Source organism: Schistocerca gregaria, chromosome 7 (assembly GCF_023897955.1).
Source record: "Schistocerca gregaria isolate iqSchGreg1 chromosome 7, iqSchGreg1.2, whole genome shotgun sequence".
NCBI lineage: Eukaryota > Metazoa > Arthropoda > Insecta > Orthoptera > Acrididae > Schistocerca > Schistocerca gregaria.
Window position 1 is genome coordinate 349,457,181 of NC_064926.1, and position 18,713 is coordinate 349,475,893.

An 18,713-nucleotide genomic window follows, 5' to 3' on the forward strand; every position below is an offset into this window, starting at 1 on the left:
CTCGACTGCTGACTAACCTGGCCCTACCCTCTACTTAGCATCCACTAAGAAGCCCAAATAGGTGAAATATTACTAAAGGACGTAAATGTGCATTAATGTACAGGATGTAATCCTTCGCCAGCGTTAGTGGCCGAGCGGTTCTAGGCACTTCAGTCTGGAACCGCGCGACCGCAACGGTCGCAGGTTCAAATCTTGCCTCGGGCATGGATGTGTGTGATATCCTTAGGTTAGTTAGGTTTCATTAGTTCCAAGTTCTAGGGGACTGATGACCTCTAGTCCCATAGTTCACAGAGCCATTTGAACCATATTTTTGTAATCCTTTCACCAACCTCTAAACATTTTTTTTTCTTTTTGTCATCAGTCGTTCGACTGGTCTGATGCGGCCCGCCACTAATTCCTCTCCTGTGTTAACCTCTTCATCTCAGCGTGGCACTTGCAACCTAGGTCTTCAATTATTTGCTGGATATATTCCAATCTCTGTCTTCCTCTACAGTTTTTGCCCTCTACGGCTCCCTCTAGTACCATGGAAGCCATTCATTCATATCTTAAGAGATGTCTTATCATCCTGTCCCTTCTCCTTATCAGTGTTTACCACACGTTCGTTTGCTCTCAGATTCTGCGCAGAACCACCTCATTCCTTACCTTATTAGTCCACCTAATTTTCCCCATTCGTCTGTAGCACCACATCTGAAACACTTCGATTCTCTTCTGTTCCGGTTTTCCCACAGTCCATGTTACACTATCATACAATGTTGTACTCCAGACGTACTTTCTCAGAAATTTCTTCCTCAAATTAAGGCCGCTATTTGATATTAGTAGACTTCTCTTGGCCAGGAATGCTGTTTTCGCAATTGCTAGTCTGCTTTTGATGTCCTCCTTGCTCCGTCCGTCACTGATTACTTTACTGCCTAAGTACTTCGTGACCATCAATCGTGATGTTAAGTTTCTCACTGTTTTCATTTCTACTACTTCTCATTACTTTTGTCTTTCTTCGATTTACTTTCAATCCATACTATGTACTCATTAGTCTGTTCATTCCGTTCAGCAGATCACGTAATTCTTCTTCACTTTCACTCAAGATAGCAATGTCATCAGCGAATCGTATAATTGATATCGTTTCGCCTTGAATTTTAATTCCACTTTTGAATCTTTCTTTTATTTCCATCAATGCTTCCTCGGTGTACATGTTGAACAGTAGAGGAGAAAGGCTGCACCCTTGTCTAACACTCCTTTTAATACGAGCATTTCGTTTTTGGTCGTCCACTCTCATCATTGCCTCTTGGCTGTTGTAGATATTGCATATGACCCATCTCCCCATATAGCTTTCCCCCTACTTTTTTCAGAATTTCGAACATCTTGCACCATTTTACACTGACGAACGCTTTTTTCAGATCAACAGATTCTATGAACGTGTCTTGATTTTTCTTTAATCTTGCTTCCATCATCAACCGCAAAGTCAGAATTGCTTCTCTCATGCCTTTACTTTTCCTAAAGCCACACTGATCGTCATCTAGCGCACCCTCAATTTTCTTTTCCATTCTTCTGTATGTTATTCTTGTAAGCAACTTGGATGCATGAGCTGTTAAGCTGATTGTGCGGTAATTTTCGCACTTGTCAACTTTTGTTGTCTTCGGAATTGTGTTTATGATGCTTTTCCAATGGGATGTTATCTATCCCTTCTACCTTATTTGATCTTAAGTCCTCCAAAGCCTCCAAAGCTCTCTTAAATTCTGACTCTATTACAGGATCCTCTATCTCTTCTAAATCGACTCCTGTTCCTTCTTCTATCACATCAGAGAAATCTTACCCCGCAGAGAGGTTTCCCATGTAGTCTTTCCACCTGTCCGATCTCTCCTTTGCATTTAACAGTGGAAATCCCGTTGCACTCTTAATGTTATCACCCTTACTTTTAATGTAAGCGAAGGTTGTTTTGTCTTTCCTGTGTGCTGAGTCTGTACCTCCGACAATCATTCCTTTTTCGATGTCTTCACATTTTTCCTGCAGCCATTTCGTCTTAGCTTCCCTGCGCTTCCGATTTATTTCATTCATCAGCGACTTGTATTTCTGTATTCCTGGGTTATCGCCCTTATTTTTAATGTAAGTGAAGGATGTTTTGTCTTTCCTGTATGGTGAGTCTGTCCCTCCGACAATCATTCCTTTTTCGATGTCTTCACATTTTTCCTGCAGCCATTTCGTCTTAGCTTCCCTGCACTTCCTATTCATTTCATTCCTCAGCGACTTGTATTTCCGTATTCCTGAGTTTCCCGGAACATTTTTGTACTTTCTCCTTTCATCGACCAATTCAAGTGTTTCTTCTGTCACCCATGTTTTCTTCGCAGTTACCTTCTCTGTACCTATGTTTTACTTCTCAACTTCTGTGATGGCCCTTTTTAGAGATGTGCATTCCTCTCCAACTGTATTACCTACTGAGCTATTCCTTATTGCTGTATTTATAGCCTTAGAGAACTTCAACCGTATGTCGTCATTCCTTAATACCTCCGTATCCCAATTCTTTGTGTATTGATCCTTCCTTACTAATGTCTTAAACTTCAGCTTACTCTTCATCACTACTATATTGCGAAATGTGTCTATATCTGCTCCTGCGTACGCCTTACAATCCAATAACTGATTTCGGAATCTCTGTCTGACCCGTCTTTTCCAAGTATATCTCCTCCTCTTGTGATTCTTGAACAGGGTATTCGCTAGTACTAGCTGAAGCTTGTTATAGAACTCAATTAGTCTTTCTCCTCTCACATTCCTTGTCCCATACCCATATTCTCTTGTAATCTTTTCTTCTACTCCTTCCCCTACAACTGCAGTCCTGCCCCCCATGACTATTAGATTTTCATCGCCTTTACATACAGTAATAACCTTTCAGTATCCTCATACACTTTATCTTTTCATCTTCACCTTGCGACATCGGCTTGTATACCTGAACTACCGTTGTCGGTGTTGGTTTGTTATCGATTCTGATAAGAACAACCCTGCCACTGAACTGTTCACAGTATTACACTCTGTGCCCTACCTTCCTATTCATAACGAATCGTACTCACGTTATACTATTTTCTGCTGCTGTTGATATTACCCTATACTCATCTGACCAGAAATCCTTGTCATCTTTTCCCTTCACTTCACTGACCCCTTGTATATCTAAGACTGAGCCTTTGCATTTCCCTTTTCAGTTTTTCTCGTTTGCCTACCACGTTCAAGATTCTGACATTCCACGCCCCGACTCGTACTACGTCAGCCTTGAGTTGATTATTTAGTCTTTTGCTCTTGGTAACCTCTGCCTTGGCAGTCCCCTCCCGGAAATGCGAATGGGGGACTATTCCGGAATCTTTTTCCAATGGAGAGATCATCATCACAGTTTATCAGTTACAGGCCATATGCGCTGTAGATACACGTTATGTGTCTTTAATGCAGTGGTCTCCATTGCCTTCTGCATCCTCACGCCTTTGATAATTGCTGATTCTTCCGACTTTAGGGGCTGTTTCCCACCCCTAGGACAAGAGAGTGCCTCTGTATGCTCCTCCGCCCTCTTTGACAATGCCGTTGGCAGAATGAAGATGATTTCTTATGCTGAAGTCATCATCCGCCAATGCTGATTATTAATCAAAATTTAAGCAGCGGTGGGATTCGAACCAAGGACGGCAGACGTTTTGATAATTAATCAAAGACGCTCCCCCTAGACCACGGGTAGGGACACGGGACTTACCCCTACAATAGCCTTAACAACACATCCTCATGTAACATAACATATCTTTGATCTAAAAAAATTACTAACTCCTTTTAGTCCCATAACGCGAGACACTGCACACCATCTTCCATTTCGGTCTTTCTGTCTCATCTACGTGATCCTCTACCAGCTGACAACACCCATCATCCCCCCCCCCCCCCCCTTCACCCCTCCCTGCTCCAGCCTCTCGCCACGTTTCTCAAATTCCTCGAACATCTTCACAAATCACATATGTCCTGTAAAACCTAATATAAGAACATTGTCTCTCCAATCAAAGGCTGCAGACGCGCCTATTCAGACCCACTATGGTATCGTTTTCTCATTTAAAAAAAAAAAAGCAGTACCAGGAAATCCGGTAGCATATAATTATAAAACTGCGAGTATAGGCGGTAGCAATATTTAACTGCAGGAGTTCTATTTCGGATAAATTCCATTGATACTGAAAAGCTACGGGCTGCACTCCAAATAAGCGCTCGTATTTTCCAATATTTGATCGCGATTCTGAGAATTTAATTAATTTCCCAGAAGTAATTTCGCGTGCATTAGCGGCCGCTGCAGACGCGATATGACGCCGCGGCCGCGTCGCGCACCGATTCGCTAACGCGATTTCGCCGGCCGGCGAGCTGTGTGTGGACTGCGGCGCGGCGTAGGCTGGGATCAGGGCGAAGGGCGGTGGGCGAAGTGGCGGGGGAGGGGCAGCTTCCATTTGGGGTGGGCGCTGGCAGCGCGCCAGAACGGCACGCGCATTGCCGATGGCCAGGGTGTGCCGCAAGATCAAGTCAGATTAACGCACACTCTCATATCAGCGCCTGTTTGACAATTCACGTAACCTGTTCCCCAGCTCCTCTTAAGCTGCTAAGGCCATTACCCCACAACGTTATTTTTACTGACTTATGCCGCCTAACAAAAAAAGTGAAGCACACTTGAAGGGGAGAGGGAAACGATATGAAACTCCACGTGTTGAGAAGGTATGTGGTTTTACGTCGGTGATTGCAAAATCGACTAAAATTTACGAAAAAAATGGCAGTATCAGGATGATGTGGCACCTCCTCAGGTACTGGAAGCTTGCACTGACTCGGTTGGGAAGTGTGTCTCGAAGCTATTGTATCCTCCAATGAGACAATCGTGCTCTTAGCTGTTGTAACTGGTCCTTGACATTCTGACACTGGGACGGAATTGACGACCGAACTGATCCCACACATGATGCATCAAGGCAGATGTCTGACTCTTGATAGCCTCAGGAATATTTCAGCATCATGCACACAGTTCAGAGAGACATGTGATAAGTGCAGATGAGCGCATTATGATGAAAAATGGCATCGAAATTCTATCGTATGAGAGGCAGTATATGAGGACCAGCATATTTGGACTGTACTGTTGTGTCGTCAGAGTTCCATCAATCAGTAGCAGTCATGGCCTGATGTCATATGTGATGGCTCCCCAAATCATGTCGTCTGGACTAACACCACCGCGCCTCTCCAAAATATTGGGAGAATGGAACTTCTTCCCACATCCCCGCCGTACTGGTCAACCATGGCAGTTCAGAGAATAGCTGAACCAAGATTCATCACTGAACATCGTACGTCACCAGTCATCAGCAGCTCACGCATACAGGTCACAGCAGCACTCCGAACACAACTATTTTTAGTATGGTGTTAATGCCAGGCTACGCGTGGAAGAGTATGTCCCTATTCCAACTGCGGCCGGTCTCCGACCAGTAAAGCAGGATAGCACGGAATATTACAGGGAGTCCATTACTTGTTCTCTGTTAGCAGGCGCAGTTGTGAAGGGCTTATGGCGTGCTTGGTGCACAATATGGGGATTCACTTTTGTGGTGGACAGACGTGATCGAGTGGAACTTTGACGGCGAGAGAGGGGGGAGGCAATCATGAGAAAATGATTTAATAATAGCCAACGAGAGGGTAACGTTCTACGAGTCGGCCCAGGCAATGTCAGAAGTTTGAATTTGGCAGAAAGCCTGAAAAGGAAAATGCTAATTCTCAATCTACATATAGTGGGGGTCAATGTAGTGAAATGGGAAGAAGACAAGGATTCAGATAAATATGGCATGACGGGAGCAGGATTCGTTATGAACAGGATGGTAGGGCAATGAATTAGTTACTGTGAACAGTTCAGTTATAGAACTGTTTTCATCAAAATCGACTGCAAACCAACACCGGCAACGATAGTCTCGATATAAATGCCGACATCGCAGGCTGCAGATAAAGAGGCAGAGAAAGCGTATGAGGATACTGAACAGGTAATTCAGATGAAAATCTAATAGTCATGGGGAATGTGGTTATAGGGGAAGAAGTAGATGAAAGAGTTCGATGACAATACGGGATTGGTACTACGAATGAGAGAGCAGAATGACTGAGTTCTCCAACAAATTTCGGCTAGTAATAGCGAATAATCCGTTCAAGAATCAGTAGATGTGGAGGTATACTTGGTAAATGCTTGGAGGTAGGGGGAGATTTCAAATATATTACATCATGATCAGGCAAAGATTCCGAAATCAGATACTGAATTCTAAGGCATTCCCAGGAACAGATTTAGATTCCGATTACAATTTAGTAATGATGAATAGTAGGTTAATGTTTAAGAGACTAATCAGGAAGAATCAGTACGTGAATAAGTGCGAAACAGAAGTAGTGAAAATGAAGAGATACACTTGAAATTGTCTGAGAACTGTAGAAACTTCGAAAGAATAGCTCAGTGGGGAGTTCAGTTGATGGGGAATCGACATCTCTGAAAAGGACAGTCACAGAAGTTGGTGAGAAAAACATAGGTACAAGGAAGGTAATTGTGAAGAAACCATGGGTAACAGAAGGAATAATTCAGTCGATCGACGAGAGAAGGAAGTACAAAACAGTGAAGGGAAATTCAGGAATACAGAAATACAAGTCACTTAGGAATGAAATAAACAGTAAGACCGGGGAAGCTAAGGCGAAATTGCTGCGTGATAAATGTGAAGAAATCGAAAAGAAAATGGCTGTCGGAAGAACTGATTCAGCATTTAGAAAGTCAAAACAACATCCGGTGAAATTAGAAGCAAGGGTGGTAACACTGTGAGTGTAATGGGAATTCCACTGTTAAAAGCAAAGGAATGAGTGGATAGGGGGAAAGAGTACATTGAAGGTCTTTATGAGGAGGAGGAGGGGTTGGGGAGGTGCTTGCCTGATGATGTGACAGAAGAAGAAGCAGACATCAATATTTAAGTGACATGGGATCCAGGGTTAGAATCAGAATTTAAAAGGGCTCTGGTAGACTTCGAATAAGGTAGAAGGGATGGATAACATTCCATCAGAATTTTTAAAATCACTTGGGACACTGGGGTACAGAATGTATGAGTCTCGCGATATACCCTCTGACACAATTCCGAAGATTGCAAGAACCGAGAGTGCGAGGATTATCTCACAATCAGCTTAACAAGTAATGAATCCAAGCTATACAGATATACAGAAGAATAGTTAATAAAATTGAGGATGTGTTCGATAATGATCAGTTTGGCTTTAGGAAAAGTAAACGCACCAAAGACAAAATTCTGATGTTGGGGTTGATAATGGAAGGAAGAGCAAAGAAAAATCAAGACGCTCCTATAGGATTTGTCGACGTAGAAAAAGCATTCGACAATGTCAAATGGTGCAGGGTGGTCGAAATTATGAGAAAAATAGAGGCAAGCTGGCTCTGAGGTTCTGAGCACTATGGGACTTAACATCTGTGGTCATCAGCCCCCTAGAACTTAGAACTGCTTAAACCTAACTAACCTAAGAACATCACAGACATCCATGCCCGAGGCAGGATTCGAACCTGCGACCGGAGTGGTCACGCGGTTCCAGACTGAAGCGCCTAGACCGCCGGCTAGAGGCAAGCTGTCGGGGAAGAAGGGTAATATACAGTATATACAAGTGCCAAGGGAGAACAACAAGAATAGAAGAAAAAGAACGAATTGCTCGGATTGAAAAGGGCGGAAGACATGGTTGTAGTTTTTCGCTCCTAATATTGAATCTACACATCGAAGAAGCAGTGACCAAGACATAGGGAAGGTTTAAGAGTGAAATTAAAATTCAAGGTGAGGCGATATCAGTGATAAGATTCGCTGGTGACATTGCTATCCTGAGTGAAAATGAAGAAGACTTACAGGTTTTATTGAATGGAATGAACAGGTCTAATGAGTACAGAATATGGACTGAGAGTAAACCAAAGAAAGACGAAAGTACTTAGAAATAGCAGAAATGAGAACAGCGAGAAAATATCAGGTTTGGAGATCACGAATCAGATTAAATTTAGGAATTCTGCTAGCTATACAGCTACCTGAACAGCAAAATAAACCATGACGGACGGAGCAAGGAGCACATCAAAAGCAGACTAGCACTGGAAAAGGGGCATTCCTGAGCAAGAGAAAACCACTAGTATCAAACATAGGCCTTAATGTAAGGAAGAAATTTCTGAGAATGTACTTTTGTAGCACAGCATTGTATGGTAGCGAAACATGGACTGTGGGACAACCGGAACAGATGTGGCGCCACGGAAGAATGTTGAAAATTAAGTGGACTTATGCAGTAAGGAATGAGGAGGTTCTTCGGAGAATCGGGGAAGAAAGTAATATGTGGAAACCACTGACAAGAACAAGAGACAGGATGGCAGCACATCTGTTAAAATATCATGAAATATGGTTCAAATGGCTCTGAGCACTATGGGACTTAACTTCTTAGGTCATCAGTCCCCTAGAACATAGAACTCCTCAAACCTAACTAACCTAAGGACATCTCACACATCCATGCCCGAGGCAGGATTCTGACCTGCGACCGCAGCGGTCACGCGGTTCCAGACTGTAGCGCCTAGAACCGCTCGGCCACCCCGGCCGGCTTATCATGAAATAACTTTCATGGTGCTAAAGGGGGCTGTGAACGGTAAAAGCTGTAGAGGAAGAGAGAGTCTGGAATACGTCCAGCGAATAACTGAGGACGTAGGTTGCAATTTCTACTCTGAGATGAAGAAGTCGGCACAGGAGAGGAACAGTGGCAAACCGCCATCAAACCGATAAGACAACTGATGATTAAAAATGTTCCGAATGTTCCACAGGTATGAATACTGCATGATCCGACAAGGTGTCCAAATGGAGAAAAACAATATGGCTCTTTTTAAGCTTCGCAATGATCACTCAGTATCTGATGCTGCTAACGAACCTAATATATTCTACTGTGCTTGATAACATGACTAAATGCGAACAATTCTATTGCAATCTTGTGGCCATGCTACGTGTGAACTGCGGCTCTAATCACTTACATACCCGTCGATAGTGTGTACTTATATGAAGTTACACTGACATCCGGTCACGGCTTCTGGTTGCCTCGCTTACTTTGCCAGTCAGTGTATACAGGGTGTTTGGAAATTCCCATTACATGCTTCTAGTACTTGTAGAGGGGAGTGAGCACATAATATTTTGACGTACCGTTTCCGATCTGCAAAGGTTTCAAATGATCAAATGTGTGAGAATTCCTAAGGGACAAACTGCTGAGGTCATCGGACCCTAGACTTAACACACTACTTAAACTAAATTATGCTAAGAACAACACACACACCCATGCCCGACGGAGGACTTGAACCTCCGGCAGGAGGCAAAGGTTTCAATTCAGATGTTTAACTTGTCCACTTCTGACTGAGGAATTGAATTATCGAGACACGGTAGGGTTATTAGGTAACAGTTCGAAAGGAAGCATAACGAAACAACCCTTACCACTTATGTACATTTTATTCATATGTAAACATAACGTGTTTACATTATTCCAAACAAAAAAAAAAAAAGCATACTTTACGTACAGAACAGTACTGGTGCATTACAATAGCGCCTCAATGTGGCCACCACCAACGTTGTTACATGTACTGAACCTATGAAGCATGTTCTGGCACACACTCTCCATATCACCGTATCTCTCTTCAAAATGGCTGAAATGGCTCTGAGCACTATGCGACTTAACTTCTGAGGTCATCAGTCGCCTAGGACTTAGAACTAATTAAACCTAACTAACCTAAGGACATCACACACATCCATGCCCGAGGTAGGATTCGAACCTGCGACCGGAGCGGTCGCTCGGTTCCAGACTGTAGCGCCTAGAACCGTCGGCCACTCCTGCCGGCTTCGTCTCTCTTCAGTTTCTAGTGTAATGGACAGAACTTTTATCAACAGATCTTCGTCTGCCTCTACGGGAATCTCGTAAATTAAACTTTACATACGATCCCACAAGAAGTAATCCGCAGGAGGTAAACCTATCGATTCTACGTATGTTTGTTTCACGTACAACTTGAAACGCCATATCTATGTGCACTAATCTATCCTAGATATCTGATGATGGTAAATTCCGAGACGTGTCAGACGAGCAAAAAAGTCATCCCTTGCCTGATGTTTCTCTACATCTACATATAAGTGATTTCCCTGTAATTCACAATAAAGTATATCGCAGAGGGTTCAATGAACCACCTACAAGCTGTCTCTCTACTGTTCCACTCTCGAACGCTGCGCGGGAAAACGGGCACTTAAATTTTTCTTTGCGATCCCTGATTTCTCTTATTTTATCGTGATGATCGTTTATGCCTGCTTAAAAGGGTGACAACAATGTTTTCGCAATCGGGGGAGAAAAATGGTGATTGAAATTTCATGAGAAGATCCCGTAGCAACGAAAAACGCCTTTGTTTGATTATTGCCACTCCAACACAGGTATCTTGTCTGTGGCACTATCTCCCCTATTTCGCGATAATACAAAACGAGCTGCCCTTCTTTGTACTTTTTCGATGTCATCTGTCAGTCCCACCTGATGCGGATCCCACACCGCACAGCAATATTTCAGAATAGGGCGGACAAGCATGGTGTGCGCAGTCTCTCTAGTAGACCTGTTGTACCTTTCAAGTGTTCTGCCAATGAATCGCAGTCTTTGGATTGCTCTATCCACAACATTATCTATGTGATCTTTCCAGTTTGGTTTTTTGTAATTGTAAACCCTAAGTATTTAGTTGAATTTACAGCCTTCAGATTTGTGTGACTTATCGCGTAATCGAAATAGCGGATTTCTTTCAGTCTCATGTTTGACTTCCAGCATTGCGCCTTAGTCAGTCTGAAGGCCGAACTACTGACTGTTTTAATTTCAAGTTTGACGTCTGCCCACATATGACAAAAGAAATATTATTTTTTCGTATGATACAATCGCGAACTAATAATTTTTCTGATTTTTTTTCCTTTACTTGTACTGTGAAACCTAACTTACTTCCAAATTTCATCGTTATAAATCAACGGGAGGCACGTCAACAGGAAATACCCTATAGCTTTTGATGAGTGTGTCTGCGAGAATCAAAATATATGACGGAAGTGGCCATACCTTTCGGTTGTACGGACTTTGAAACTAACGTTTATTATACCGCCATGGGACCATAGACATTATTATGTGACATAAATTTCAATTTGATACGTCTACCAGTATCTGAGAAAAAGGGGTCTTAACAGACGGACGATCACAGTCAGGCAGGAAATGAAAATATTTTTTTTTTGTTTGATATAATTACAAATTTATGGTTAAAGAATTTCATCCCTTGGCTGTAGTGTGAAACCTTACTATCTGCCAAATTTTATGATTCTAGGCCAACGAGAAGTACTCTATAGGTTTTGCTTAATGAGTTTGCGAGTATCAAAGTATGTGCCATAAATTGCTATATCTTCCGGCTTCATTGACTTAGAAGTTTCAGTTTTTTTTTATAACACCAAGGGACCATAGGATTTAGTATGTGACATAAATTTCAAGGTGATACATCTACCGGTTCCTAAGAAAAAGGTGCTATAACAGACAGGTGAACAGACAGTGTCAAATAAGAAATGACAAAAATTCTTTTTCGTATGATATAACTACAAATTTACAGTTTCCGGATTTTTTTCCTTTGGTTGTGCTTGAGACCTTCCTTTTTGGCAAAATTCATGATTCTAGGCCTTCGGGAAGTACCCTAACCACGCGCTCATATATCTGATAAGTGAGTTTGCGAATATTAGAGTACGTGATATAAATAGCCGTATCTTTTTATTGCATTGAGCTAGAAGCTTCAATTGCTTACACCACCGAGGGTCTATAGATCTCAGTACGTGACAAAAATTCTGACTTGATATGTCAACCCGTTCCTTAGAGAAAGGGTATTTAACAGACTGACAGACAGCAAGGCGATCCTTTAAGGGTTCCGTTTTTACCAATTGGGGCAGGAACCGTAAAAAATAGCAGTTCTGGCGTCTGTCGGACGAGGAATGAGCCAATTATGTTAGCGTAGATTCCAGACAGCGGTTGGCGCAACGGAAAGTGTACAGAACGACAATACAAGGGGCGGGAGGGATCCGTATGCCGATAACTTTTTTACTTTCAATTTCTTCGTTATTTACATTGGAAATAAATCGAAGTGCTCAATATATCCTATGTCTTAGTGTTTTGATAAAAGGCACAAATAGGAAAGGCAAAGAAAACTTGGGATAGCAAATAAATTTCTAACAAGGGACTGTACATACAGCGTCCACAAGGACTTTGCAAATAACTTTCCGTGACGGGATTGTAATTAAAGTGTGCAGGAGTTCTTATTCTGTTAATTTCTTTTTGATGATTCAGCAGCGTTACGAGTGGTTTTATGCTGCAAACTGTACGATGAGAGACAACCTTTGATGAGTGTAATCCAAACTTGTTTCCCTATAGAAACCTTTAAAGAAACATGTAATTGTAAAAATGCATCTTTTATAAAGTGTGCAAGATGGCGGGATAATTACTGCTTCTACAGCTTCAAGATGAGTATGACTTCAGGACTACTAAATTTTCAGCTGTGGAACAATAAAAGGATTTAAATTTATATACGCACTTATTGCGTATGTCTTAAATCACTTTCTGGAACTTTATTTGCAGAGTCTTCGTTGAAGCTATAATTGTAATCTTTTCTTTGCAATTTATTTTCTGTCTCAGCTTTTCCTTTGCCTGTCCTTTTCATGCCTTCTATTTTCTGCGTAGTGACTCGATCCCATGGCCCTCGAATTAATGATCTGCACTTATCCTGCTACGCCAGCTGCTACTTTAAAACCATACATACTAAATTGCACATGTGTCCCCCCCCCCTTCCCCACGCGCCAAGAATGTTACTTTTTACCAAACCCTTGATCATCGGTAGCTCCCAGATGTCTAACTGTGTGTACTAAGACCGTACTATTGTCACTATATTTTGGACAAATGGCAGCATCGTTCGTAAATATTAAAATCCTTTATTTTACAGTTCGATTTCGGTCACTGTGTGACCGACCATCTTCAATGCCTACAAGATTCGAATAACATGTGTTGTGGTTGGCAGGAGAGCCAACCGTGTAGTAAAGGAGGCCGAAATGCACGCGTGTCAGCTCACGCAGGCTGGAGTGAGGTCTGGAACATGACAAGAGAATTAGAATTGAGAAAAACGGACGTAGCTGGTGGAATACTTAACTTTAATCCATTAATGGAGAACGTCGCTCTTTATGGTACATGATTCACAATATCAATAGTTCGGACTCTGGCGCCTTGCTAGGTCGTAGCAAATAACGTAGCAAGTGTGGTGTCTGGCGGTGACACCGCATTCCTCCCCCGCAAATCGGCGTACGGTTGTGGCATAAGGCTTCCGCCCGCCGTGGGGAGGACCCCATGTTGACGTATGCGACGAGGTGGGGAGCCCAACAACAGGCGAGGCTGTGCCACCCGCACGCCTGAAAACCTGCTCCAGGGTGCACGCCAACATGCAGCGTATGCGCCCGTAGAGAGACAGGAGGGGCCGAAGGGTCGACCTCCATCGGGCCGGGGCACCCGACGGGTCAAGACGACATGTGGTCCGGAGCGGGCAAGAGTTACATGTTGGAGGACAACTGGTCACGGGAAGCGATCAGCGGCGCGTGACCCAGGGAGGCGCCCGGCGGTTGCAGCGATGCGTCCACTGCAGGCGTCACCGGCGGGAGAACAGGCGGCGGCGGTGACGGCGGCGGCGCGGCGGTGACGGCGCGTCGCCATGGGGCAAAATGGAAAGCAGCGTCGGTAACACCTGGGGCTAAGGCGAGCCAGTAGATGGGTCCCCGGGGCGCTGACCGGACGGCACCGTCGCTGAAAGCAGACGGCGAGCGGCAGATCCCGTGCGACGACAGAGGCGCAGCTGATTGAAATGCCGACGCACCTCAACAACGGCCCCCAAAACCAGATACATAGCGCGTCCGAGGCAGCGAAGAATGCGCCGTTCGAACCAACGCCGTGAACCTCGGTAGTGGCGATAGTAGACAACGTCGCCTGGAGCAAAAGCAGGTGTCTGCCGCTGCACAGGAACCTGATGCGGCAGATGTAGCAAAGCCATTAAGGTTCGATGATGACGACCGTGGACCATCTCAGCCGGCGAGCTACCATCTCGGGGCTGAGAGCGATACGAGGACAAAAAGAGCAATAACACGTCCTCCCGAGAATGCGACTCTTTCAACTTCAACATCTATGACTTGAAAGTCCTGACGAATCGTTCAGCAGCACCGTTTCACTGTGGCAAAAACGGCGCGGACGTCAGATGTTGAATACCATTGGCCTTGCACAATGACTGAAATTCTGCGGACATGAATTGTGGGCCATTGTCGGAAAAATAGTCTGTGTAAGACCTTCAATGCAATAGATAGCGGATAACGCTTGGATGGTGGCAGATGACGTCGTGGAAGACATCCGGACAACAAAAGGAAAATTACTGAATGAATCTACCACAACCAACCATCGAGCATTCCAGAATAGACCAGCAAAATCGATGTGTAAGCGTTGCCAAGGGGAAGTGGCTTTTGGCCATGCAAAAGAATTTCCGCGGTGGTGCTGATTGTTGTTCGGCACACACCATGCAAGAAGAGCACATATTCGTAATCGCAGCATCGATTCAAAACCAAGTACAGTGCTGACGAGCAAGTTGTTTCGTTCTCACTATACCCCAATGTCCTTGGTGGAGAAGCTGTAAGACAGAGGGCTGTAACGAACGTGGTACCACGACCCTGGACTGATTATTATCAGAAAGCAACAGCAAAACACCACGTCGTACAAAAAGTCTCTCCTTGTGAGCAAAAAATCGGCGAACCAACGGGTCCCCGATCCGTGACTTTGACAAGGGCCATTGCGTAGCAACAAAACGCAAAACGGTAGCAAGGACAGGGTCAGCAGCTGCGGCTGTAGCTACACGACGAAAATCAATCGGAAACGATTCGACTACATTATCAGTTTCCGCATCAATGAACATGCAAGCAAGTTCGGTGGAATCGAATGCTCTATCCTCAGCAACAGTCAAGCGGGACAACGCATCGGCGTTTCCGTTCTTAACAGTGGACCGATACAAGATATCCTAGCGGTGCTGCGAGAGGAAAATAGACCAGCGAATGAATTTCTGCGCTGTACTTGGAGACACAGGCTTGGTCGGATGAAAAAGCGATGTCAATGGTTTGAGGTCTGTGATTATGGTAAAGTGACGACCATACAAGAAATCATGAAACTTTCTAACACCAAATACGAGAGCCAATGCTTCTTTCTCGATCTGTGAATAATTTCTTTGAGCAGACGAGAGCAATTTGGACGCAAAGGCAATAGGGCGATCGTGCGATCCATCTTTGTGCGCAAGCACAGCACCGATCCCGAAATCCGATGCATCCACCATCAACAAGAGGGGCTTCTGGAGATCGAATGGCGTAAGGCAAGTATTGGAAAGCAACGCCGATTTCAACTGACGAAAGGTGCGTTCGCATTCCGTCGTCCAGACGATCGGAACACCTTTACGGCGTAAGCGATGAAGCGGAGCTGAAATGGAAGAGGCGTGTGGTATATAACGTCGATAATAATTAATTTTTCCCAGCACACTCTGTAGCTGCTTCACATTCTGCGGCGAAGGCAAGTCTTGTATGGCACGAAGGTGCGTGGGACTGGGATGTATGCCTTGGGCATTGATTACATGTCCCAAGTATGGCAAGTCCCGAGCAAAAAACACACATTTGTCCTTTCGCAAGCGAAGACCATTTTGTCGCAAGACCTGAAATAACGTTCTGAGATTGGCCAAATGTTCTTCTTCCGTCTTTCCGGAGATCACAATATCGTCCAGATAATTTGCTGCAGTAGGGACCGACGCACAAACAGTTTGTAGATATTTCTGAAACAATGCAGGGGCGGATGCACACCCGAATGGCAGTCGTTTGTATCGATACAAACCAAGATGCGTGGTAACCACCAAAACGCGCTGGGATTCTTCGTCCACCGGTATTTGCAAGTACGCATCTACGAGGTCCAACTTTGAAAAATATTTACCCGGGCACAGTTTGTCAAAAAGATCTTCCGGGGGGGGGGGGGGGGGGGGGGTAAAGGAAAAGTTGCCACTGTTGCCTTAAAGTCCACACAAAGTCTCAAATTTCCGGAAGGTTTTGGCAAAATTACTAAGGGTGATGCACAGAGAGAAGCCTGAACATGTTCAATTATACCTTGTGGTTCCAAATCGTGTAATATTTTTGCGACCTCATCACGCAATGCGTGGGGAAAATCGCGCGTTTACTTTCAGTTCCAAATGTGCTTTATAGTTCTTAGCGCAACCGAGGCCCGGTGCAAAAATGTTTGCAAATTCTTCACATAGACGAGAAACACTGTCTGAAGGCACAGTCTGGTTCACTGATAGGACCTGATTGACTACAGACAAGTTAAACAACTGAAATAAATCGAAACCAAACAAGTTCACTGCAGAAGATCGAAGGACGTAAAATGACACGTTTTGTTTGTCCTTTGTATGTTGCAAGAAGGCTGCACTGCCCTAACACAGGGATACGTTGCCCTGAATAGCTTGTTAACTGAACATTTGCGGCACGCAACGGAGGTGTGCCCAGCAGTTTGTAAGTGTCTTGATTGATCAGTGAAAGTGCAGCTCCGGTATAGAGCTGGAATGGTATCACTTTGCCGTTAATGTCCAAGTCTACAAAAAGTTTATTGTCCTGCTGACGACAAGAGCGACTGTCTCGTGCAACTTGAACTGACACTGGTACATAATCACTTGCGACTTGACGGGAGTTCCGGCGATGTTGATGCACACTATTTTTGGGACGAACACAGTCACTGTTAGAGAGAGTGGCACTGGGCGGAATGGAATGAACTACATGAATTTCCATGGGCGAAGTTTCGCGAGCCTGAGTATCCTGGGTTCGATTCCGATTCCGGCGCGAAGCAAAAGGCCTGGAAAGGTTTTGAGCTTCCGATCTGAGTTTTTTCTGGCAAACACTCTGAACATATCCTTTTTTATTACAATAAAAGCAAATAGCTTTGCGTGACAGGCAATTCTCACACGAATGTTTAGTAGCACACCGCGGGCATGATTTGATCACTGCATTTGCGTTCCGGCGCGGCACACGTGGCTGAGAGCCTGGCGGCAGCGTCGCGGCCGGGCGGGCCGGTTAACCTGACACTCTGCTGGCGAAGTTTCAAACGATTCCTGAGCAAAGTCAAGCGTGTCCTGCCGATCCAATATGTCCATCACTTGCTGAAGGGAGGGATTTACTAGTTTCAAAATCTTTTTCCTTATACGAACATCAGAAACGTTCTGGGCAATTGCATCACGTACCATAGTATCTGAATAAGAGAGTCCACATTGACACTCAAAAGCACAATCCCTAGTAAGGCCTTGCAAGGTTGCAACCCACTCCCTATTAGTCTGACCTGCCCTACGTTTTGTACGAAAGAAGGTATACCGTTTGGCAACTACATTGACTGATTCTTTGAAATATGCATCTAATGCAGACAAAATTTCTTCGTAGGACATAGTTGCTACGTCGCGTAGGGGAAATAATTTGACTACACACGGTACGTGGTCACACCTACTGAAGAAAGGAAAAACGGCTGCCGATCGTTACCTTGAATTCTGTAGGCGGCGAGATGGAATCCAAATTGGCGTGACCACTCCGTCCAGCTTTCCAGTGCAGCATCATAAGGTCCAAAAGTGGGTGCAACAGCGTGTTGTGGCTGCATTAGCGGTGGAGCGGCGGCTGCCGCATCGATTTGCATCGCACGTTGACCCTGGACGAGCTGTCCAAGGGCATCCATTCGGGAGGACGACGGTTCAATCCCGTCTCCGGCCATCCTGATTTCGGTTTTCCGTGATTTCCCTAAATCGCTTCAGGCAAATGCCGGGATGGTTCCTTTGAAAGGGCACGGCCGATTTCCTTCCCAATCCTTCCCTAACCCGATCTTGCGCTCCGTCTCTAATGACCTCGTTGTCGACGGGACGTTAAACACTAACCACCTCCACCAAGGGCATCCAGTAAGGCCTGCGTCTGCTGATTCTGTAAGCGATAAAATTCGGACAGTACATCTCGAGAATGTGGCGAAGCCATTACACAAATAAGTCAGGGCAATATCGATACAAACGCGGTTTTGCCTCGTCGCCAATGTTGTGGTTGGCAGGAGAGCCAACCGTGTAGTAAAGGAGGCCGAAATGCACGCGTCTCAGCTCACGCAGGCTGGAGTGAGGTCTGGAACATGGCAAGAGAATTAGAATTGATAAAAACGGACGTAGCTGGTGGAATACTTAACTTTAATCCATTAATGGAGAACGTCGCTCTTTATGGTACATGATTCACAATATCAATAGTACGGACTCTGGCGCCTTGCTAGGTCGTAGCAAATAACGTAGTTGAAGGCTATGCTAACAATCGTCTGGGCAAATGAGAGCGTAGAAGTCAGTGAACCATCGCTAGCAAAGTCGGTTGTACAACTGGGGCGAGTGCTAGGAAGTCTCTCTAGACCTGCCGTGTGGCGGCGCTCGGTCTGCAATCACTGATAGTGGCGACACGCGGGTCCAACGTATACTAACGGACCGCGGCCGATTTAAGGGCTTCCACCTAGCAAGTGTGATGTCTGGCGGTGACACCACAACATGCACTGAAGATGGTCACAAAGTGACCGAAATAGATCTG